General features: G+C 44.2%; 1 long non-coding RNA gene across 2 annotated transcripts in view; it reads left to right on the top strand.

Annotated features, from left to right (window-relative positions):
• The window catches only part of LOC135301173 (uncharacterized), a 144,016-nt gene extending 121,425 nt beyond the window's left edge, over positions 1 to 22,591 (top strand). Inside the window, exons 5-12 of one of the 2 annotated variants that reach the window (XR_010362915.1) lie at positions 2,804 to 2,870; positions 4,465 to 4,949; positions 10,419 to 10,560; positions 10,787 to 10,971; positions 11,250 to 11,357; positions 11,468 to 11,642; positions 15,502 to 15,580; positions 20,158 to 22,591. This is a non-coding gene — a long non-coding RNA (uncharacterized LOC135301173). Of the gene's footprint in view, positions 1 to 2,803; positions 2,871 to 4,464; positions 4,950 to 10,418; positions 10,561 to 10,762; positions 10,972 to 11,249; positions 11,358 to 11,467; positions 11,643 to 15,501; positions 15,581 to 20,157 lie in introns of both variants that reach the window. The other variant, XR_010362914.1, reaches the window with a different exon arrangement.
• The last annotated feature ends 516 nt before the right edge of the window (positions 22,592 to 23,107 follow it).

The raw sequence follows: 23,107 nt of genomic DNA, 5'->3' as shown, positions 1-23,107 counted from the left end.
TAATAACTATGTGCAAAGGCCTCTCCCTGTTGATATCCAGTTGTTCCTGGCTTACCCATCTATAAATATGCCAGGGCAGAGACTGGACAGTTTTCAGCCACAACCTCATAATACCACTCATGAATCATAAGCTGCAGGATTACAAATACCCCTCCCTAAGACACTGCAACCACTATGAAATAATTTTGAAACTCCTAGCAACATTATCACTTCAGTTTTCCTCTGAACTCGCCCATCTGCTTATTAGCTAGACACAGATCTGCTTACGTGGGGAAATCAAAGAAAAGGAGGAAGTCTGGTCCAGAATTCAGGACTCTGCCTGGCTGAATGGACTGGCCCTTAGCAGGTGGCTTTGAGTTGGATGCAGAAAAGGGCTCAGGCAGCATAACATCCATCACTTGCTCAATATAAAGGCATCTGTAATTCTGTGCCAGGCTCCCTGCTGGCTTGTGAGGTGCTGTCCACCCACCCTGGCAGGACAGGAGGTGTTCGAGGGGGGACCTGCCAGGGTGAGCTCGGGGAGCAGCAGGCACTGCTGAGGAGCCAGAGGGGGAAACACCTTCACCTGGAGGCACTGAACCCAGGGGCTCTCACCACAGCTGCACCTCAAGCCCTCCTACCAAAAATGCTGCCTGTGGGCTGCAGTAATGGAATGCTGATTGTCCAGGGGAAGGGGAAGAACAAGGGTGACTTCACAGGCCAGTAGTGATGGCAGCCTGTGAGAAGGATGTTAGAGAAGAAATCTGTGTCAGTCCCCACTGAAATGGCTTTTTCCATTTGATTTGAACACATATGTGCACATGTAATGTGAAGAGTGTTGGTACAGTATGATATAATCAAACATTAAATGGCCATCAGAGCAGGAACAAAGCTGAGGTCTCCTCCCTTTGGGAATGCCCTAATCACGAGGCAATGCAGTCATGCTTATTCCCTCACTTGTACTCTCTCTGGCCCAATGAATGCTTCATTAGTCCAAGCACACTGGCAGGGCTTCACAAGAAGTCTGCAAGAGCCCTCCCTGTGTGTACAGCATGGTCTCCTGGCTAGAGGATTCACAGTGGAAGGTGTGGATTCAAACCTTCCCAAGCAGAGGGGAGAAATAATTCTGAACCTACTAAAGCCTTGCTGGGTACCCCTTGCCACTGAGTTATGGGATATTTGGGGAAAATCCAGAGTTCTCAGCTTTTCTGAGGATGGTTTGAGAAAGCTTGATCCAAAATGCCATGTGAGCCCAAACCCCACTGCAGGGTGAGCTCCTCCAGAGCTCCATCCCATGAAGGCTTGGCTGTTTGCTGCTGTGAAAACTTGAAAACCAGGGAAGTCTAGAGCAGACCTTCAGATATGGAGCAGACTTGCGGGGAAAAACAGTCAACCTGAGTGCTTTCAACTGCAACAGGAGATTTGGTGGCTAGAGACTCCATCATTCACAGAGGCAATGAGGCAGGGTGCAAGTAGCTAAATCTTGTCAGAAATCTGCCATTGTGCCATGGACAGATATTAATTCAGGGAACAACTGTGCACTGTAACAGATTGCCATCATTAGCCTGTTTGCTCTTTCTCTTTTTTGGTGTTACTGCCCTCATTAATTTCTGTGAGCACTTCTTAACTTGGAACAGGCAAATTTCAGCTTCCAGAGCTTTAAGAGTGGTCTCAGCATGGCTGAACTCAAATGCCATAAAAGTGGGAGCACCTGGTCAGCCAGTGGTAACTTCTGGGTTTGGTGTGTTTGAGAGCACCCAAGCTATGCTGTTAAACCACATCTGAATCAGGAAAAACTGTTTGTCTAGAGCCTCACTGTATCTCTAAGTTCTCGGTTTGCAGAACAGGATAATAGATCTTTCTGATTTCTTTTACATTTGATAGGTGTTTGAATAAATACACCAAAAGTCTTTTAGCAACAAGAATGATTTGGGGGACAAAAATTAACCATATAGTTCAAGTTGCTGTGGAAGGAGACATTTTTTTATTGGGAATGGCCTTGTGCTTTGTGGAGGTTTGTGTTCTCTGTGTAGAAAAGGTGTAATACCTTTTCTATGACTAGGACAAGCTTTCCCCACCTAATTTGCCACTGTGGTTCAAAAATTTAGTCTGAGAATCCCTCCTGAGGTGCTAAAAATAATTGAAAGTGTGCCTGCCTCCACCACAGTGCCTGACTGCTGCCAGCTGGGCTGCACTGAGTGTCCAGTGAGAGCAGGAACAAAGGAGCTGCCTGTTCCCAGGGGCTCCCAGAGCCACCAGAGGACTGGCACCCTCAGTCCCTCAGAGCAGCTGCTGGGCAGTGTGGACAAGCTGCCTGGCAGAGCTGTCCTGGAGGAACTCATCCTGTAAATAAGGGACAGGTCTGACTTTCTTCCAGGCTCTACCTGATGAGCTAAATATAGCAGAATAGAGGAGTACTGTCTCATCCCTGACAAGCTGAGGTCCTACATGAGAAGAAAAAACCAAAAAACAGCAACCAACCAACAAACCAACAGCAACAACAAACAAACAAACCCCCCAAAAAACCAAACAAAAATAACCTTAAAAAACCTCCATCCTCTCTGATGGGGGTTTCAAGTATACTTTGAAAAAACACTTTACCCCATAAAAATCTGAAAGCATGTGGCCATTGGTTCCAGTGAAGGATCTAGAGGTTTGTCTGTATTAGGAATTCACATCAGCAAGAATTCTGGCTGATGCAGAATATTTACAGGGGATGTTACTGGCTGTGACACAAAGTCCTGCATTATTTTAAACATTTGCTGTGATTGTTTTGTCTTTGAATTGTCAAGTCTTTGATTGTTAAGTCTTTCAATCCCACCAGGGACTGAAACAAGCGGCCTGAGGGTGAGCTAAGGAGGATTCTACAGGTGGTAGGAATGCTGGCTCAGGTAAGTTACCTGCCCAGGTAAGTTGCCTTTGTTCCTGTTGCTGCAAACTCTGTACAAAAGGTGCCTCATTTGTGTTGTGCTTACAGAGCTTGCCTGGGGAACTGGTCTTTGTTTAAGTAAAAACTGCAGGAGTTATTTCTCCTTTTTGAGCACCAACTTGAGGTGCTTTGGGCCTGATTTTGGAAGGTGCTGAGACACCACCAGCCCCTGTAAGCAGTGGGTGCTGAGACTCTCAGGAGAGGATGGTTGGTTGAGCTTTACCTCTCCTGAAAGTTTTCCAGTTGGCCTAAAAGTTATTTGTAGAGTTCAAGAACCTTTCAGAACTTCAGCAGGTATACGGGGCCTACCTAGTTTCCTTCTTTTTAGCCCAGATTTGGCAGTTGATTTGTTCATCTGTTAGCATGGCCTCATATAGGCATTCTTCAGTATTTTCTCAGTGTGAACCACCCCACCAGACAAAAATGTGCAAGCCACTTCCTCCCACAGAAGTTGTTTATGTGGAAAAGGAACATTAGGAAAGTATTTAAGGTATTTTTAGCTGTGTTTTAGTGGAAAGAAGGAGCAGTGTGGTCCAGCTATATGGTGCTGGGAGCTGATGCACAGCCCTGCAGCTGCACGTGGGCGGGGATGGCCAAAGCCTTGGCCAGGTCTCATCCCCAAAACTCCCTGGCAGAGCCTTTCCAAGTGCTGAGGCAGCTCAGCAGGACGTGTGAGCACCCTGCAGCAGGGCCAGGGCAGCAGCCCAGACCCCTCAGCTCCCAGGGAATGGCTCCTGGCCCATCCCAGCCTCCTGAGGTGTCAGCCTGGCTTGGGGGTGCCTGGGGTCTGCAGAGCCAGAGCTGTAGCAGTGGGAAGGAGGTGACCAGGGTCCTGGGAGGGAAGAGGTGCTGGCAGTGGCATCATCAGAGCCTCTGAAAAAGGGCAGAGGGCTGAAACAAGCAAGGCAGGCATTTTTTTTCCAGCTGTGATCACTCATCTGCATGTAATTTGCATTGCTGAAGGTTAGCTGCAGCAAAATCACGGGGATTTCTCAGTCAATATAAGTGATCTGTATATTTACATGGAGGTAAAGGTAGACTTTCCAAAGCTAAGAAACTGATTTATGCATTTATCAGAATGCAATTTTCCACCTCCATATCCTCCCCAACACTGTAACCCCTCTACAGTAAAGCAGTAGAAGATCCTAGAAGGGGAAAATGGCACAACAGAAACTGAAAATGGGTATTACACTGACAAACGCAATCATCCATCCTGGACCTGACTCCTAAAGTGACTCATAAAGTAGTTTTCCCAGTTCTCCCCAGAGATATCCCCTTTACAAGGTGGCAAGCCCTGGCTGCATTGTTTCACAGCCCAGCACATTGTTGGAGGCAGTTTTTAAGTTAGTTTTTGATGACTGGGAGAAAAGTGCCAAGTGGTGGTGGAGTAACCCCAATAGTTCTCCCAACACGTGTTATTGTTTTTTATTGTCATTAACTCTTCTGAATTTTTAGATCAGCTGTTAGATCTGGGGAAGGCTGAACTTGTCTTTTTTTGATACATGGCAATGCTTATAGCAGCCTTGAGCGCCTTTGGTTTTCTGTTCTTCCCACAGGCAGTACCTGCAGCAGCCTGACATTAAATCCACAAATGTGAGACATTGCTGAGAGCATTGCCACGATGCTATTTAGGCTCCCCAGCACAGATCAGGGAAAGGATTTTGATTCAGAGAAAGCTCACAAGAAATGTCCCCATTTGCCGGATTGCCACCACCTGTGGCAGTGACACCAGGGGTTCCCAGGGTGTCCTACCCAGGGTCACTTCCCAGCTCTGCCACCACAGCAGAAGAAGGCTTTAATGTGCTGCAACAGCCCTGCCTTATTGCTTATGAACAGCTTGAGGGGCACCACTAAGTTCAGCATCAAAAGATGCCTTCTATGGGAAGTGGGAAGTGAAACCATCCCAATTCTGCATCTGTGGACTCTTCTCAGGGAAATCCTCTGCTGTTTGCCAAGTAGAAGCTGCTTTTCAAGGGAATGGGATTCTCTTTCAAAAGGAGATGGAGGCTGAGAGCACGTGAAGGACTGCTACAAGGCACAGGTAAAAAGGCATTTCCTGGGGCTTTCCCTCACAATAATCCCTGTAGAGGGGAAGCAGAGTCTAGCAGCAGCTTTTTGGTTAGAGCAACTATTTTGTTATTATAAACTCTGGGGAGAAGTTATAGGAGTTGATGGATCAACAGCTTTTATCAGGCTGCAGCAGCTCTTTCCATGGCTGTCTGAAAATGCAATCAACATAAATTGGACAGGGAGGGTGGGATCACATATTCCTACAAGTTAAATTTGTCAGCCTGTAATGCACATAAATGACATAAAATATAATTGCTTTTGAATTCGGGCCCCTTCAGGTTTCATGTTGATTGCAGAAAAAAAGAACCAGATGTTTCTTTAGCAGGAATCACAGAGGCAAGATAAATAGTCTCTGGGCCATGACGTTTTATAGGGTTTCCAAAAGGAGCCAATTAATTATTTAATTGTTGGGTGTGTTGATCATGTAAAATATAATTGGCCTAGGGCAAATGGCAGTCCAGCCCTGGGAGCTGGCTGACTGAGCTTACATAATACACTTTTTGCCAACTCTTTTTTCTGCTATGAAAACATTGTAAGATGAATTAATGCTACTTCATCTTTCTTCCATTCTCTTTCATAAATAGAAGAGTCTCAAAACACAGACTTTTCCTCCTTCCTGATCACCACCTTTCACTAGCAAGTAACTTGGAGAGAGAAGAGCCAGTAGCAAGCATAAATATTGTGATAGGAAAAGATAGCTTTGTTTAACTAACATCAATTTGAAGAGAAGGCAATCTGTTGGAAAGAGCCACATTTAATCCTCAGCCCTGTGAGGAATTCCTCATGGTGAGGACAGCAAAGAACCATTTCTTCCCCTGTCAGCACCCGTGGGGTGGGTCTGGAAACAGGAATGTGGAGCAGGATTTACTGGGGCACCATGGAAATCTAGGAAATTGAGCTGATTACACTGGGTTGAATTAGCAAGCTGATGCAGAATTTTCCTTTATGATGTTCTATAAGCAAATACACAAGAAATAATATGTAATTTCTTTAAATCAGCAGATACTTCTTAAATAATATTTGTGGTCTCCCAGGCTTTCTCTCTGTCCATGGATGTTCCTGCATTTGCTCTGTGGTAGCTATTTTCCTGTTGAGGGGCAGGAGGTAATTGGAAGGAGGACTGAAAGGAATTAGTGACTCATGTGCTCATGACTCTTCCATGCTAGCTTTCTTTTGTGCTTGTTCAGCAACATCTGCCATCTGGGAGTGACGTGCTGCTCCCTGTGCTTGCTATGATGGGATCTTTGGGCAGCTGTGGGGTGCAAGTCCATTTGTCCAGTCATTGAGGAAAGGAACAGAGACAACACAAACTCTGATCCGTGCAAAAAGCAATTCCAGGTTCTTGAGATCTTCTCTTCCTTGCCGTTCCTGCCAGAAGCATCCTGAAATATTTCTTTTCCTGTTCTGAGGTCAGATCATTCCCTCACCTTTCCTCCAGTGTCCTCTGCAGACCCAGTGGTTCTTGCTGGATTGGATTTGTCCCGTAGCAAAGAAATGTGCACAGCCACCACCCCCTGAGGGTGCCCCAGCAGGATTGCCCCCTGAGCTCTCCCCAAGGCAGACAGAAGCTGTTTCCTGCCTGGCTTTGCCCCCCTGGTGCTGCTGTTAGAACAGCCCTGTGCTGGGTTCACAGCCCTCAGCTGAGCAGACTTCCCAGCAAGGTCCCTTCACCTCATGTGCCCACAGCAAAGTGGGAGCTGTTTGCAGAGGACCCCAGCCAGCAGGAGGGTGAACAGGGTTTTATCCCAGCTGTGAGCCTCCATGGCCAGCCACGGGCTGAGCCCCACAAGTGACACCCTCAGAACCAGCATCTGACCCTGGAATGCACACCAGTGCCTCTTCTCCAGCACCCAGGGCACTGCAGGGATGGCAGAAGCCAAGGCCATGTTTTTTACTGGCTGATTTAGATCTGCTGTTTGCTGTCAGATCTCACTGCAGACACCTTGCTGCCCCAGCTCTGCCATCAAGGTGCTGAGCCCCTGGGATCAGGGCAGTCACAGCCTGCAGGGATTAATGCCAAGTTTAATCCTATTTGTGAAGTGAGCCCAGTGTGGGTACCTGGCCTTACCCAGGTGCTGCTCCCACCCTGGTCTGTGACACAGGAGCCCCTTGGCAGTGAAATTTTCAGTGTAAGGTCTCTTTCAGGATGCATTAAAAAATGGAGCTCTGCCTTCTCCAAGAGTTAAATGCAACTAAGCTAGCTTTCACTGGCCATGCACACACAATGTGTCAGTCCAGCAGGCACAAACAAGGTGGAGCTGCCTTCTAGATGGCTGAATTTTATTTTCCACCTAAAGGCCCATCATTGACCACATCATCTGCAGCTCTGTTGAGGAGGGAGCTGCTGTCCATTTTGCCCTATATATCATCTTACAGGGACATTTTCTTAGCTGGGAATTGCTTGGTTATTTGCCAGCAGACAAATCAGGGCAGGAAAGGGATAAATTGATCATATTCATCCAGCTCTGAAGGCAAAACTGGGATCCCAGCCAAAGCTGCTCCCATTACAAACCTGCCTGTCCACCTGCTAAAAAAGGTGTCTGAGGAGCAAAGGATATTAGAGTGGGGTGGAAGCAAAATATAATTCATATTGCTACAGCTAACCTTTCTCTTTAAATTATAGGTCCTGGTGAAGATATTATTTATGAGTTTTGAGCAGTAGTTCATGGCACTGGGACATTTTTCTTCTTTTCTACATATCCCTCTTCAGAAACCTCAAAGAAGTGGCACTGAGTTTACTAACTAAATGTCTCTCTGTACAACAGGACAGTAGGCATGGAGCCAGGGAGAAATATATCTCTCTGGAGTAATTTGGCTGAAAATGAAAGTCAGTCAAACAGGCGTGGATAAAAGAGAGGTATCAGGTTTAAAAACCATAGGTGGTTTTACCATCCACAAGTAACAGTTTTTCACTCAGGTTTGGGTCACTAAAATTCATTTAAGTTCAGAAAATTTGCAGTAATTTGAATGAGAATTGATACCTTGAATTTTAGCTGCACGTGGTCAACTTTCTGGCACTTTGTTGTGATTTGAATGATCACATTCAGCACTTAATACCTCTGAAGGACTGTGAAAAAGGAATTTGTTGTTACTAGTCCTCTGCACAGTGGGTACAAGGTGTGTGTCCAGCTGGCAGGAGATTGCACTGGGGACCAGCAAAGTTCACTGACCTGCACACAGACATCTGGTGACCCAGCAGCAGAGAGAATTCTAGAAGGCACAGGTTTCACTAGAAACACTAGAATTTGCTCCTGTTAGCAGACCTCCAGCCATTTGGCACAGTTACTTCATCTCCAGTGTCTGAGTGTGGAAACTGAGGCACCATGCTGGGAAAACACAGCTCTGGAGCTGCTGTGGCCCAGGGACAGAGCCAGGCCAGGAGCTGAATGTGGGCACCCAAATCTCTGGTCAGCTGAACGTGGGCACCCAAATCTCTGCTCAGATGAACGTGAGCACCCAAATCTCTGCTCAGATGAACGTGGGCACCCCAAATCTCTGCTCAGATGAACTTGGGCACCCAAATCTCTGCTCAGATGAATGTGGGCACCCCAAAAATCTGCTCAGCACCTTGTCAGCATTCCTTTTTGCAGCCCCTTTAGCTGACAGATTAATATGCTTTTCTGGGAAAGTTCAGCATACAAGATTTACATGGTCTTAGCAAAACTCTAAATCTTGTGCTTTCACAGTGATTTTCCAGCAGTTAAAATGTTTATTTCCAAAACAGCCCATTGGGAATAGTGGTTCTGCTTCTTTGCCTTGCTGCTGGGCGGGCTCCCTGTGCCCCTCCTGGAGTTTTGCTGGAGTGCACTCAGTGATGCAGAATTTTGCAGGTGTACACTCAGTGATGCAGCCTGGATCAGGCCCTGGTGTGCTCAGTAGCACAAGCCCAGAACAGCACCAAATGACATGGCTTCACTTGGGCAAACGAAGTAAGGAATCTATTTGAACTGGGAATTAAAAGGAGCTATTAAAACATTCCCTCTGGTACTTTTATTTTGTTTACTCATGAGACCTGGCTTATGCCCCTCTGACTTGCACAGAGTCCATATTTGGAAAACTCTGAACTCGTTTGCATACTTACACTCAGGCAAATTTTAGAGATTTTTTTTTTGTATATACAGTGCACTTTTCTTACTATTTCTCTTTTTTCTTAAACAGTTTAAATCAGGAGCTGCCTCTTTCATTTCGCTTTCAAAACATGACCAAAGAGGGATCTAAGTGCTTCCTTCAATTTCTTCAAGCTAACATTTCTCCCACAGTGGTTATTGCTCCTGGCCATGCTGCCCCATCCTGCACCTCCTTTTGGAGGAAGGATGAAGCCCACATTGCCCTCAAGCTGCAGCAGGATGAGGAACCCCCAGCAGTTTAAATAAGGGCCAGCTCAGAGGAGCAGCCTCAGCCTGGCTGCTCCAGTGAGATGCTCTTCTGTGGGGCAGAGCAGCAGCTGCTGGGAACCTCTCCACATTTCCAGGACTCTGTTAAGGGCTGAAAGACTTTCTGGTGGCTGCCCCCAAGCCACTGCTCTCACTCAGAAACATTCCCCTGCCTGTGGGGGAAAGAAGAGCTGAAATCCTAAGGGACTTCTTGCTCAGGTGTGGTCTGTAAGCTCAGTTGTGGCTGCTCGTGCCTCATGCAAGCATTTCAGCTGTCAGAGATACCACAGCTGCACTGAACCTGACCAAACTGAGACTCCAAATCCATAGGAGTGGTCAGCCCACTAAGTGGGGCTGTGCTTAGGGCTCTCCTGACCTGCAGAGCCCATCCTCTGCCATCTCCACAGACATCTGCCCAGCCTGGTTCCTCCTGGGCAGGGGACACAAAGAGGAGGGGGCCAGCTGTGCCTGCTGCCTGCCCCAAACAATTCCTGCTGGGGCTGGGCTGGGACACCGGCAGACAGGAGAAAGAGGGGGCTGTAAGCAGGGCTTTAAGCAGGGCTGTAAGCAGGGCTGGGCTGTAAGCAGGGCTTTAAGCAGGGCTGTAAGCAGGGCTGGGCTGTAAGCAGGGCTGTAAGCAGGGCTGGGCTGTAAGCAGGGCTGTAAGCAGGGCTGGGCTGTAAGCAGGGCTGTAAGCAGGGCTGGGCTGTAAGCAGGGCTGGGCTGTAAGCAGGGCTTTAAGCAGGGCTGTAAGCAGGGCTGGGCTGTAAGCAGGGCTGTAAGCAGGGCTGTAAGCAGGGCTTTAAGCAGGGCTGTAAGCAGGGCTGGGCTGTAAGCAGGGCTGGGCTGTAAGCAGGGCTGTAAGCTGGGCTGGGGCTGTAAGCAGCTCCTCCTCCTGCTGTGCTCGTGGGCAGCCTGGCCTCTCAGCCTGGCCTCTTACCTCCTTTGGAAGTGTCCCAGGTACTGCTCAAAGCAGAATTTGACCTCCAGATTTTTCACTATTGTTCAGCTTAATTTTTCTTTTTCTTTTTTTTTTTTTTTCTTTTTTTTTTTTTTTTTGTCTGTAGGGAAGAAGGGTGAGCACAGCTGTCAGAATAAAATGGTTTAAAAGAATTATTTGTGTATTGAGGGAAATAAGGGGAGCTGTTCACTGACTCCTATCTTCAATTACATGTGGAAATGCACACAAGAAGTCACTCCATCCATATTGTGAGTATAAAGCAGCACTGCACTTAGTCCAAGCCAGGGCTGTGCAAATTGTGTTCTCAAATATGCTCTAACAGACTGCAGAGTAAGACTGTCACACCCAGACCAGTAATTTAATTTGGTACTTCTGTGTCTGCATTACAGGAGTTTCCTGTTGTCTCACAGTTCTGAGTACAGTTTTCATGTTGTTATTTTTGTCCTGCAGAAAGTGTTTATGATTTCTTCTAAGGCTCACAAGGTTTGCCTTAACCCAGCCCTGAAGTGCAGTCAAGAAGGGAAATGTTCACAGCATCCCTGCCCTGCAGTCTGGGAGCAGAGATGGAGAGAGGCTCTCGTCCATCCAATGTCAAAAATGAAGTTTCTGACAAGCAGGGCATGAATTCAGCTCTTTTGGGTTTACATTTGTCTGCCAGGGTGAGCTGATTTTCTTTCTTCCCTTACAGTTTTTTTTTACTGTGATTTATAGAAAATCTGATTATTATTCTTTAATAGAAAGTTCTAAACAGCTTGGTAGTTATTGTTTCTGCAGAATCTAAAATAATGTAAATCACTTGGAACAAAAGGAGTGCCAAAGGAGCAGGAAAATACAGATGTAGATCCAAAACATGCCACCCTGGCTGTCTCTGGGGTGCGTGAAAAACTGGCAACAGGAAGATGATTTTGTTTCCTTTTTTCTTTTTTTTTTTTCACAGCCTGGCATCTGAATTTCATCCAAGGAGAAAAGTAAGAAAGAGATAGAGATAAGCTCTCATTGCCCATTCATCCTTTTTGTTTCCTTCTTGTTGGAAGCAGGGTTGGATGTAAGTGAAAAGACCATGATGAAGGTGGGAAAATATTTAAACACACCAGCAAATGCCTCCTTGTCTGTTCCCTCTGTCTCCCTTCACCTTTATCCTATTTTCTCTCCTAGAGCAGTGCAGACCTTTAGCACAGACTCCCAGAGTGGGAGGAAGAAAAGCTGATGATATCATCACACTGAATCAGGGTTCAGCCTGTTTATTGCCTCATGCTTTTGCCAGGGAAATTTGAAATTACTTATGTCATGGAGGCTTCCACTCCTCCTCTGAAATGATCTTTTGGATTAAGTAAGTTATTATTCTTAGTTGTTCTTGCCATTACAGCCAGATTTCATTTAGCTTTGGCTGCCACTGGGATGGTGCTGGGGGATGCTCCAACCCCCCCTGGGGATTGTGGAGCTGAGGGGGCAGCTTCTTCCTCTGCTTCCCTTGCCCTCATCTTTTCCCAAAGCTGCTTAAAACCAGGCCTAAGAAAGTTCTCATCGGTGCAAAGATGCAATAGGTGTCCCGTGGAAATGAGGCTGAGCACATTTCCCATGATTTCCTGGGGAACTTAGGCATCCTCTGCACTGATTCTTTCCACAAACCCGACTAGACTGTCATTTGCACTTTTAGATATACATGATATGTAAATCTTTTTAATACAAATTTGTGTGAGAAAGTGATAGGGAAAGAAATCACATCCCTAATAAGATCATTTACAGAGCTTCAGCAGAGGAGAAAACAGTGATTTCCAAACAAAGCCTCAATTAAGGATAAAAATAATTCTGCAAATAATACTGTATTTGCATGGGAAATATGCAAAGTACCATAATGCAATTCTTAATCAACTAGAGAGCTGTCAGACATACAAAAATAAGTTAATTCTGCTGTTAATATTGCTGCATGTTATAAATATTAATTGCATGCTATTCAACATTAGTTTCATTATTGTTTAGCAAGTGTTCTAACTCCCCCCACCTTTTAAGTTGTCAGATAATTGGCTTTTCTTCTGCTCAAGTCTGTTCTCACAAAGTGGATTCATGTGGCAAGGAAGGAAAATCTCAACCTAAAGTGCCAAAAAATGGTGTTTCCAAAGCCTCTGGGTTTGGCCTTTTCACCTGAGTTTGACAAAGTGTGCAGCAAAGCCGTGGCCTGGTGGCCAGCCTGGGTGTGGCTCTGGGCAGCTCCCGTGGCTCTGGCACTCTGTGCCCTGCTGTGCCCATGGGTGCCCCGACCAAAATTCATGCACTGCCTGCAGAGAGCCGACAGACTGCCTGTGGGAGAAGCTGTCTGCTTTTCTCATTAGCAGCAGCTAAGGGGGCTCTATCAGGGCCTTTCATGTGGTAAAAAGAGCTCATTAATTGCTTAATTCTGCGCCTGCTATTTATGTCATTATTTATGAATATTCTGGAATCTGACACCGGGGCAAATTCTAGTCTTAGTTAAATTAGTAAGTTAATAGTAAATTTAAAAAGTGGCTTGATTCACTATTGTTCTTTTGGATTTCTTCTAATTAAAATAAAACCCTAACCCATTACAGGGTTGTTCCCCATTATCACAAGTGCATGCACTGCGTTACACTGCTGCTGTGCAAATTCCTTCACAGATATTCATGGTTTTGTATTGAAACAGGGTGTGAGGTGGGTAAATACAAACCCATTTTACAGACATGAAAGTGAAAGTACCTAGGCATGCTAGCGGGCACCCTAGAGAGTCCCTGAAAAACCTGGGAAAGAAACCAGGATCCCAGTCCTTGCTGGAACCACCAACACATTTCCTTCGTCAGTTCCTCAGCAGGTAAATTCTCCTCAGCCAGCCTTGTGCAGCCGTAAGCTTGGTCCTTCTTTCAAACACAGAAAATGCCATGTTCCAGGTCACGTGCATTTTATGGCATGGAGAAATCCAGTCGTCCCAGTGAAGAATGGTTCCTTTTGCACAAGTTTGGTCTGTAGAGATCTAAGCCAAAGCACTGGAAAAGTCTGGCAAAGAGCAGGCTCATGGCAGCCAGTGTGACATGGTGCAGGAGCTGAGCTCCACCCCAGGTAACAGGCAGCTTCAGCCCAATGTTACTGAGCACGAGAGCAGTCAGAGGAAAACATGGCAAAAAAGGTCTTAGTGCTCCTTTCCCCCTTCAGAACTGTGACATGATTTTGCCTTTGCCCTATGAGTCTGAGAGAGAAGAGTGATCCATATTCACACATGAAAAAATGCAGTGCTTTTGTCTTATTTTTTCCATCTCAGCCCTCTCACCATTACAATAAGGTATTTATGTAACAGAGGGACAAAGCTGAGGCTCCTCAGGCTCAGTTCAGTGCTGCTGTGAAAGGGCAGGGCATCAGCTCCGTGAACAGCCTCAGAAACGTGCCCAGAGTGAGAGCTCATCAGCTCTGAGAGCTCATGCTCTCCTCAGTTCCAGCCCAGAAGTGTTCAGGCCAGACTAAAGCAGCTTCTCACTGCATCAGTTTTATAATTTTATCATTCTAACAGCGCTGAGATGTGTCGGAGCAACATGGGAGGAAATTGAGGAAACACAGAGAACACACAAAGTGTGGGTTTTAACACTATAAAAATTCCTCTCCTGAGTTCTTCATTGTCTTTGTACTTACAATTGAGGCATAGATATAATTTGCTTCTTCTTACTTTGCAGAAGAATATATCAAGTAGATATTAAAGAAATGGAAAACCCCAGACAAGCAGGAAAAAATAAATTAATAATAAAATACAATTAGTTGGCCCCTATTTAATTAGTTACCCCCTATTTAAACCCTGTGTGCTAATCCTTGTGGAATCAGATTTTACTTAGATTTGGGGTGCTGTGGCTTTAGTTTTGGTTGTGTTTGCTTACAGTGATGTGCAGGAACAAATAAAACACCTGTTGATGTGCTGGGAAACTTCTTTCAGCTCCCAGTTAAGGACAATGAAATGTTATTTTGCTTTCTCTGCCTTTATTTCTTCCCATCACATACTTTTAGCCATGTTTGCAAAAACTTTGAGGCAATATTGCTACAAATACATATTTAAGATTTGATTACTCATTCTCATCCACTATCATGTGCCAGACATGCAGCCTACTCTAACAGATTACTGTTCTTAAAGTTGTTACAGGAAGGTTAAATAAAATGTTGCTTTTATGACACTGAATATCTTTATGATGTTTTAGCTAAATTATAGGCTGTTTGGGGATGCCACAGATGTGGCAGGTATTTAAATCAAACTGGCTAGATGTCACCAGTCCCTCGGCCAATTCTCATGCTCCTGATTCTCAAGCACCTGCCATGTGCTGTGCAACACCTCGGGACCCAGCCCTTCCTTCTGCACACTCGGGGACACCAAGCAAAATCAAAACATGCCAAAACTGCTCCAGGAGCAAAATCAAAGTCTGAACTGAAGCCACCAAAAATCCTGATTTTCCAAATTTCTGTCTGCTGCAGTCATTAGCCATCCTCTTTTAGGAGCCCCCTCACTAATTTATTTTGCTCTCAGAGTCTTGGAAAGAGACATGTACATTTCAAAGTGGCAGCTAAGAGTGTGTGTATGTATATATTTACATTTATAAAAATATCAGTATCTATGAAAAAATAATTAAAAATCAAATATGTATCTTCCACCGCAGAAGTAGCACCACAAAAATCAATGAATGACTGATGCTGCAGTTTTTATGGGAGATAAAGATAACCTCTGAAAACAGAGGTTAAAGAAGAGAAGGAAAGTTGAAAATCTTATTCTTTAAAATAGAGCCAGAGCTGGACAGTGATGCTGAATGGGAAATTTTGACAAGTCCTTGGTGAATATTTCAAATTTAAATAAGAAGGATAGGAGTCTGAAATGTTTGCAGGTGCTTTTATTCTACTTGCTGCCTGCTGTAATTTCTTCTGTTAAAATATATAAATAAATGTGTACTTGACACACTTTAAGTGAAAATGGGATTTCTTTGGAAAGTACACAAGCAAGAAACTACAATGCAAGTACTTTGAGGAGTTTTAGGTCTCAAGTTTTGCAGAGTAATTCAAGCAAAAGAGAACAAACTTATTTTAAATATTTTTAAGTCTTTATTTTTTTAGTGTTGCAATCTATTTTTCAGCATGTTTGAAATGTTTCAGGAGATGAAAGCATCTCATTCTTAAATCATTCACATTCTTCTACCAACCTCTTTTTTGTTTTTTAGGTATTCAAGGAAAATCTGTGCTGAAGCTGCTAGCTTTTAAAAAAGCTGTGTTATCAAGGTGCTGACAATAAATTGCAAGGTATGTTTAGATATACACTATTTCGAGGATATGAGAACAGATCAAAAATTATCAATGGGTGCATAGACTGTAAGTTCTCTGCATCCCCTTTCAAACCTTTACCTTGTTGTATTGCTGTAAATTGGTCCCAGTATGGACTAAAACAGGTAAAAAAGATTTAACTTATGTACTACTGTGCTGCCTTCAAATATTTGTGAATGACCTAGAGTATGTACCTGCCTTAGCCAAGAAACATAGAAATGTGCTTGGATTAAGAAGCTGAAACAAGAGGAACCTTTTTTGCCCCCTGAGCTGAAGTCACACCCAAACCTCCCATGAATGTTAATTCCAGCTTCACAGGGGGACCTTAAATCTGCTCTCAGGGTGCCAGGAGAGATAAAGGAGAACTCCACTTTTCTAGAATACCTGCCAAATTCAGAGCATGGAAGCACGGTGAGGATAATCACTCCATGTTTCAGAGCAGGAGAAAATTGGTTTATGGCCTGGAGATGATGCTTTTTCCCCTTGGCTGGGATGTTACAAATTCCCCTCTCTGAAGTTCCAAGGGCTTGAGCGCTGGACACCATGAAAATTGCCAGGGAAGTTGTCAGAGCCCACATTTTAGGAGTGTTTGATGGTTGTTTTTCCCTTGGTCTGCACAGGGAAATAGCCCAAAAATTGTTTTGGCCAGCTCTCCTGAGTCACCCCACAGCTGCATCATTTATGGCAGGTGAAGAACTTCTGAGGGTTGTGTGCCAGCATCCATCTGTGGAACTGAAAAAACTATTTTAGAGAATATTTCACTTTGCTTCTCTCAGCCAGTAAGAGGCTGGACCCTCTTTGTCTCCTAAACCCGGACAAATATTTCAGCTGGGTACAGTCAGAGGGTGAGTGAGTGCTGAGAGCTGCATGACTTTTGGAAGCCTTACCCCGAATCATTCCACCTGCCACATGCAGATTATTTCTGCTGAATAATGGCTGATCTATTTCCCCATCCTGTAATCAAATCAGTGCTCATTTTGCTAGTAGCTGTGAGGAAATCAGATACCTGTTTGCACAGAGAATCTTTACCTTTAAATACAATTAACAGAGAGGGGGAATCCAGCAACAAGGTGTTGACATGCAGTTGGAAACAGAGTGGATTTAATAAACCTGTGAATTTAATATGCACAGGAGAGTCTATCTGAGTATTAGGAAATTATTTTTTTGCTGTGTGGGTGACTGAGCAGAGGAACAGTTTGTTCAGAGTCTCTATTCTTAAACATCTTCCCTCCAGACATGATTTTTGGGATGCTGGAGCAGGTGACCTCTGGTAGTTCATTCCAACCCCCCTTCTGTGATTCTGGGTGTCCCAGCACTGCTTTGAAATTGTTTTTGGCGTTGTACTGCCTTTCAACCAGCAGAGCTCTGTATATAGAGTAGGCCTTACTGAATTGATCTTCTCTTTACTCTTTGCCATCTGAAATATCTTTTGCTTTTACTTTGCTGTAGAAATCTGTGTTTAAAACAACTAAAATGTAGGAACATCATTGTGAGGTTCCAGCTCATGGGAGAGAACTCTGTCTGCTCTGGTTTTATTTGTGTTGCTCCCCCACTGAATTTCATGTCCACAGACCCTGCAAGTTCATGTTCAAGCTCACAGTTTTCCCAAGCTAATTTAAAAAAGAAAAACTTAAAGGGGAAAACATATGCCATCCTCAGTTAACTCTGAAGAATAATCTGTTGCTTTTTTGGAGAGGGCAAATAATTCTTGCTCTAAGGCAGCAAAGATGCATATTCCTACCTGCCATTAGAATGGCAAACAGAGAGATGAGCAGAGGCAGGGCTGCTGAAACAAATATCCCTGATTATTTGCAAGCAAATTTTCTCGATTTCCAGCAGCTCACACTGCATTATCAACTAGCAAAGACTTAGGAAAGCAGAGCTATAAGAGCTATAACTACAATAATACCCTGGACTTGGAGCCTCTCATCCAGGACTGTGAAAACCCTTCAGGAAGGCAGGATTTGCCACTGGCAGAATCCAGAGAAGGAAAGTGGGGCACACATTTTGTGTGCCTCAGTCTCCAGTGTCATGGAAACTCAGCCACAAATTGGAGAAACTTTGGGGTTTTTGTTTCCAGTCCCCTCAGCTTCCCTTGGTGCTGTAGCTGTGTTTACAAACTGGCACTGTGCAGATTATTGTGCTTGCTGAATGTCTGTCCTAGCTCACAATGAATAGGAAATTATCTGTGGAGTTACAAACAGTGGGTACAATAATAATGATGGCTAATTATGTATAATAGATCTGATCATTTATTGCTACAGGATGTCAGTGATAAAATGAATTTCAAGAAAGCCGATCAACTTCATAATCTTACAAAACAAAACATATTAACTACCTGTTACCTTCCTTTCATGGCTTGTTATTAATTTTCTATTGTTATCCAAATGCAGGACACAGCATAACACACAAACCACTCTTCTCTGATTAGGAAAGGTCCTTGTGTTTCAAGTAGGTACAGGATTATTGACTTGTACTAAACAGACTGAATTTTCAGGATAAAGGAAACACTGAAACAATGAAAAAGGGAGAAACGCAAGGAAAAAAAGCAAAGCTCCCCAGTAAAAAAATAAAAATAAGAAGATAACAATGGGATATTTAGTATTTCACTGCCTTCCAAAGAACCTTTTGTGCTACAAGTCCAGCACTTAGACTTGCATTTTTATTTCAACCCTTTAAACTTTGTGGGTCAAAATTATGCTTAGTTGAGGACAACCTTACACAGTCAGGCCAACAGAAATTCATCTTTTTAAAGTGAGAAATCATGTCTTACAATTCTGCAGCTTCTTCAGGTCTTCATCTATTAAGCAGTAGACATCTTTGATTAAATTCAGTGACATTAATCTAAGAGAGTTTTTTCTCCTCTCTCTTTTTTTTTTTTTTTTTTTTTGAACTGATGTCTGACAGCTTTTGTAACAAAGTTTTTCAGACAGGACTTCAAATTAGCTGTAATTTATAGCTGATATGAATAACGAAGTATTTACACAAATTTGCACAAAGAGCTGCCATTTCACGTTGAACATCTCTGCTTGTCCAGAAACACTTGGAAATGAATTTAAGGAAGACTTATGAATGAGACAGAAGCTAATAGTGCAGGCTGGCCTGATTTGGCTTTAGTTACCTGATTAACTGTCTTTTTACTCCAGAGCGTTTCAAGTGAAAAATGTAGTGGTAACAAAATTTGGACAGTTTTCCCATTTATGGTAGAAATCCTATTCAAATTAATCAACCTTTCAATTTGAAACAGCCTGATAAAAATTTAAATCATGAAAATGCTATTCTGTGTTTAGACTATTGTTCACTTGGCTTGTTAATGTGATCAAAAGTACCCCCTTTTTGTGACACTTGATCTTTTGAAAGCATGTCAAGACCTTCAGTCAAAGACCTTTCAAATTCAGAACATTTCTGTGGAAATAGTTATGTCTGAGCCAAATGAAAGCCTTTGCTCTCACACCTGTGCATTTGCCCATAGGATGAAGTCCTGAGTGGAAGAGGAGCTAGCTCTGCACCCCAAAGCTTCTCAGCTCAGAGAGCACCTGAGCTGGGAGTCACCCCCGTGCCAGCACAGGCACACCTGGGTGCAATTCCTGAGCACACTGCTGCAGCAAAGGGCCTGAGTGCTGTTCCTCATCTCCATGGCTGTCACAGCACTGCTGTGCAGGGCCATCATCACAGGGCAGTGTATGGCCTCACTGCTCATGAGAGGCAAACAGGTGGCTAATACAAACCTTCCCAATCCAGTGCCAGGAATAACCTTGTGTTTCATTGTCAAGCCCCTTATTTCTGTTACCAGTCCTCTATTTTGTCACATCTCTGTCAAAGCTTCACCCCGTTTCCCATTTCAAATGCACTCAGCACTGTGGAGACATTCCTATTCCTCTCCACAAAGTTCTCCATTTGTTGATTAAGCAGCAGTTAATATGTTTCACTCGAGACAGGCAGATGAATGCTGGTGTTGCCCTGCTGTGGGTGCCCTTCCACGGGGGGTGAGCCAGAGGCTGTTCTTTGGGTGGGCTGTGCTGCTTTGCAGGCCATTCCCTTGCCTGGGGACAGTGTGGGGACAGTTTGGTTCCTGTGCCACGTCCCGGGGCAGGAGCGGGTTTCCTGGCACACCTGAGGTGCTGCTTGCTCAGCCTGGCTCCACATTCCCTCTGCACTAAGAGCCCCCAGAGAAGGAAACAGGAGCCCGTGGGGAAGCAGAGGGGCTGTGGAAGGCCAGGGGTGGCCAGCAGGGAGGAGGAAGGGGCTATGAGTGACCTGCAGGGCAGGCTGAGCATCTGCTCACCACCTGCCTCTTGTCCCCTCCCTTTGGTGGCACTGTGGGGACAGGCCACCTTGCTGGGATCACCAGCAGCAAGACCAGGATTTCGGGGAGGAGCAGCCTGTGGGGAGGGTCCTCAGGTGATGAGGGCATCACTGAGCTCCTGGGGTGAAAAGAGGGAGGTGTGTGAAAATCAGTATCGTGGAGCAACATCTGGGATTTTCAATCTGTAGATAAATCTGTACTGCTTTCTGTCATAAATTTGCAGTGACAAATTATTATTCATTGTCTGCAGGGTACCCTGGGATTCTTCAAAGTAATGCAAAGTACCATTTCTGAGTGCATGGCTAGAAAAAAACCACATCTGAAGAAACAGTTCACATCCTAAAAAAATAAGCCTCACAAACTACAAAATGTGCCCTAACTTTGATGAGCATTCACTAAAACCATGTATTTGCCTCAGTTTCCCTCTGGAACACCTTACAAAAGCCTTTCAGCTGGCTCCAAAAACGCAGGCACGTACCAGAGCCGTGTTGTTCAGAAGGTTTGTTTATTTTAGGTTCAGTTGATTTGTTGCAGAAATATGCTAGACCCTTAATCCCAGTAGGAAATTGAAACTGTGAGAAAGACAAAGTCTGGCTGACCCCCTGCAAAAACAGGCAGCAAATCCTGCTGAGAAATAGCAGTAGCAAAAACAGGGGGAATTACCACAGAGTTTTGTCTTGGAGGATGACAACTGTTTAAAAAATGCAAGGACTGAAGGAGTAATTCTTCCACACCCTCCCACTTTGCCTGAATTAAGCGTGTGACAAATGGTGAATTGAAACCCGTACTGGTGATAGTGTCAGTGGGGGATCAGGATTAGACAGGAGACTGCCTCAATTTGTTCTGCCTCATTAGCACCGTGCCTCGCTGCAGGGAGGGACCCAGTCCCAGGCGTTCCCTGCGCCCTGCCCTGCTGGGGAATGGGAGCAGGGACAGGCAGGGGGCTGAGGGTGCTTCCCCTGCCCCTGAGTGCCAAATTCCCTGCAATTCATCATCCAAGGAGCCCCCCGTGGGGAAGGGGCCCCGATGCTGATGGATACACAAGTTTATGCTCCAAAAAAACATTTTCAATGCTGTGAGAAAAGCACCAAGCGTGGTTCTCTGCATCCAGCTCCTCTCTGTGTTTGAGCTGCTCCCACTCACCTGGTTGCACCAGAGGCAAAATTCTGCTGGCATGTCAATTCCATAGATGTATTTGTCTTACCCAAGCTTAAACTTTAAAAATGGCTAAAGAATTGTTTGAAAAGGTGGGGTGAGTTTTGTTTTTTTTTTGGTTCATGTGGAATCCAGATTTCATTTCTATGGCTTGTCTTTGGCACACCTTGGCAGGTGAGCTAAAAAACAGCCTCAGAACACGGCCAAGGCATTCTAAGGAAATGTATTTTCCTTCCTAGCTTATCCTGTGCTCCAAACTATATTAACAACAAGTTAGAAAGCAAAGGATTGGGATTCAGGAGAAAGGAATTTTTATCTGCATCCTCAGGATTTTTGGGAGAACCAGAACTTGAAGCTGGTAAGTGTTAAAATGAGTCAGAGGAGAAAAAAGACCTAAAAGAGCAGATGCATTGTTAAGGCTACAGTAGGCATCTTGTAAGAGAAATAAAGTGGTAAGCATTTTTCATCTTTATCTCTTGAGAAGGCAAAGAGCAAGACTGGTATAAAACCCACTCTGGAGTAATGAAAACCAACCAAAAAAGAGAAATCCCCTTTCACTGGCATGGAACACACAAGCAAAAGGGTGGAAAAAAAATTGAATTGAATGTATATGATCAGCTGAGCCACAAAAAAATCTGTACTCACATTGGTCCACAGGACCAATAGGATATATAAAAACCTCTTTTTCATCTGATTTTCAATACTCATAACTTTGTTTCCACTTCTTGTCACAACCAAGACAATCTTGGTCTATCTGCAGCTGGGCTATGCTTTCAAAATTGAAACTGCAAAGTTTCAAGAAAAGGAAATTAAAAGCCCTCCAACTAAAATCAGAAAATACAGACAGTGAGAAATCTTTATGGCACTAGAATCATCATTCAAAGCCAGTTCTTAAAGTAGCAAGAATAGCATTAAATGTATATCTAGATATCTTTTTAACCTTTGTACAGACAGCAGGAGCACTGCAAGCTACATTTGCATTTCATAGCAGGAAACAAAACCATCCCACAAAGATTTGATAAATCATCAGAGGAACAAGGAAGTGCCCTCACACATGCACATGTTTTTCTAAAATCACAGAGAATGAAGATAAGAGACGCACAACCCAATCTCCATCTCAAAGGTTGATTGACTGTACCCAAGCCTGACTACCTCAAGAGCAGTATAACTGAAATTTGAAATATGGATTTGTTTCCAACAATTCTTTTCTCTTTCTTTCTTTATTATTATTTTTGGACAATTGACTGTGACCTAGTTTTCAAATAAGAAGAAATTTTAAGACAATTCTTGCTATAGAGGTACAGTGGTGATGCAGGTTTACTTCCAGGGATATTTTGATTCCAGGGAGGAAGACAAGTCTGTCATTCCTGCAAAGGATATTGTGTAAGATGATTGCTCATTCTGGTTCAACTTTGTTGACTTCTGTGAAGGTGTAGCAGATAAAGGTTTGGACGAGTCAGGTTTCTTAAGTGAAACCAAATGAAAAATTTCTATAGAAACCTTATTTTGACAGAAGAACCAATTTCTTCAAGGACATATACATCAAAAAAATTCCATATTAAAATTTAAATTCTAATTTTAAAAGTCTATTTTTTTTCCTGTAGAAAACCAAAATATAACATTTCTTTCTTTCTTATTTTCTTTCTTCTTATTATTTTACTTTGACCAAGATTATTGGGGGGAAATGGCTTTGAAAACCAAGCCAGATTGTTTTGAATCAACTGACTTGGCATAAAACTGCATTTCTTCCCAATGTATTTCTCTTGCCAATCATAGCTTCAGTCCCCCCATTTCTTTTGGGCCAGCCTTCCTCACAGACCACATATTCCATACAGCAATAAAGGGTTTCACTGGCACATGGCTTGCCTGCAAGATAATTAATTCTGCGAGAGGAGGATCTGCATGTGCAGCGTGCAGCTCTGCAGCGCTGACTCTCCATATGGACACCCTAATTGCACCGTGCCTTCCCCGTGCCGAGCACACGGAGCTGGGCTCCACGGGAGACAGCAGCGTGAGGGGCTGCTGCTCTCTGGGGCAGGGCTGCT

The sequence above is a fragment of the Passer domesticus genome, chromosome 5, assembly GCF_036417665.1.
Source record: "Passer domesticus isolate bPasDom1 chromosome 5, bPasDom1.hap1, whole genome shotgun sequence".
In the NCBI taxonomy this organism is placed as follows: Eukaryota; Metazoa; Chordata; class Aves; order Passeriformes; family Passeridae; genus Passer; species Passer domesticus.
Note: the sequence above shows the minus strand (reverse complement) of the source record. Positions and strands in the feature narration are given on the sequence as shown.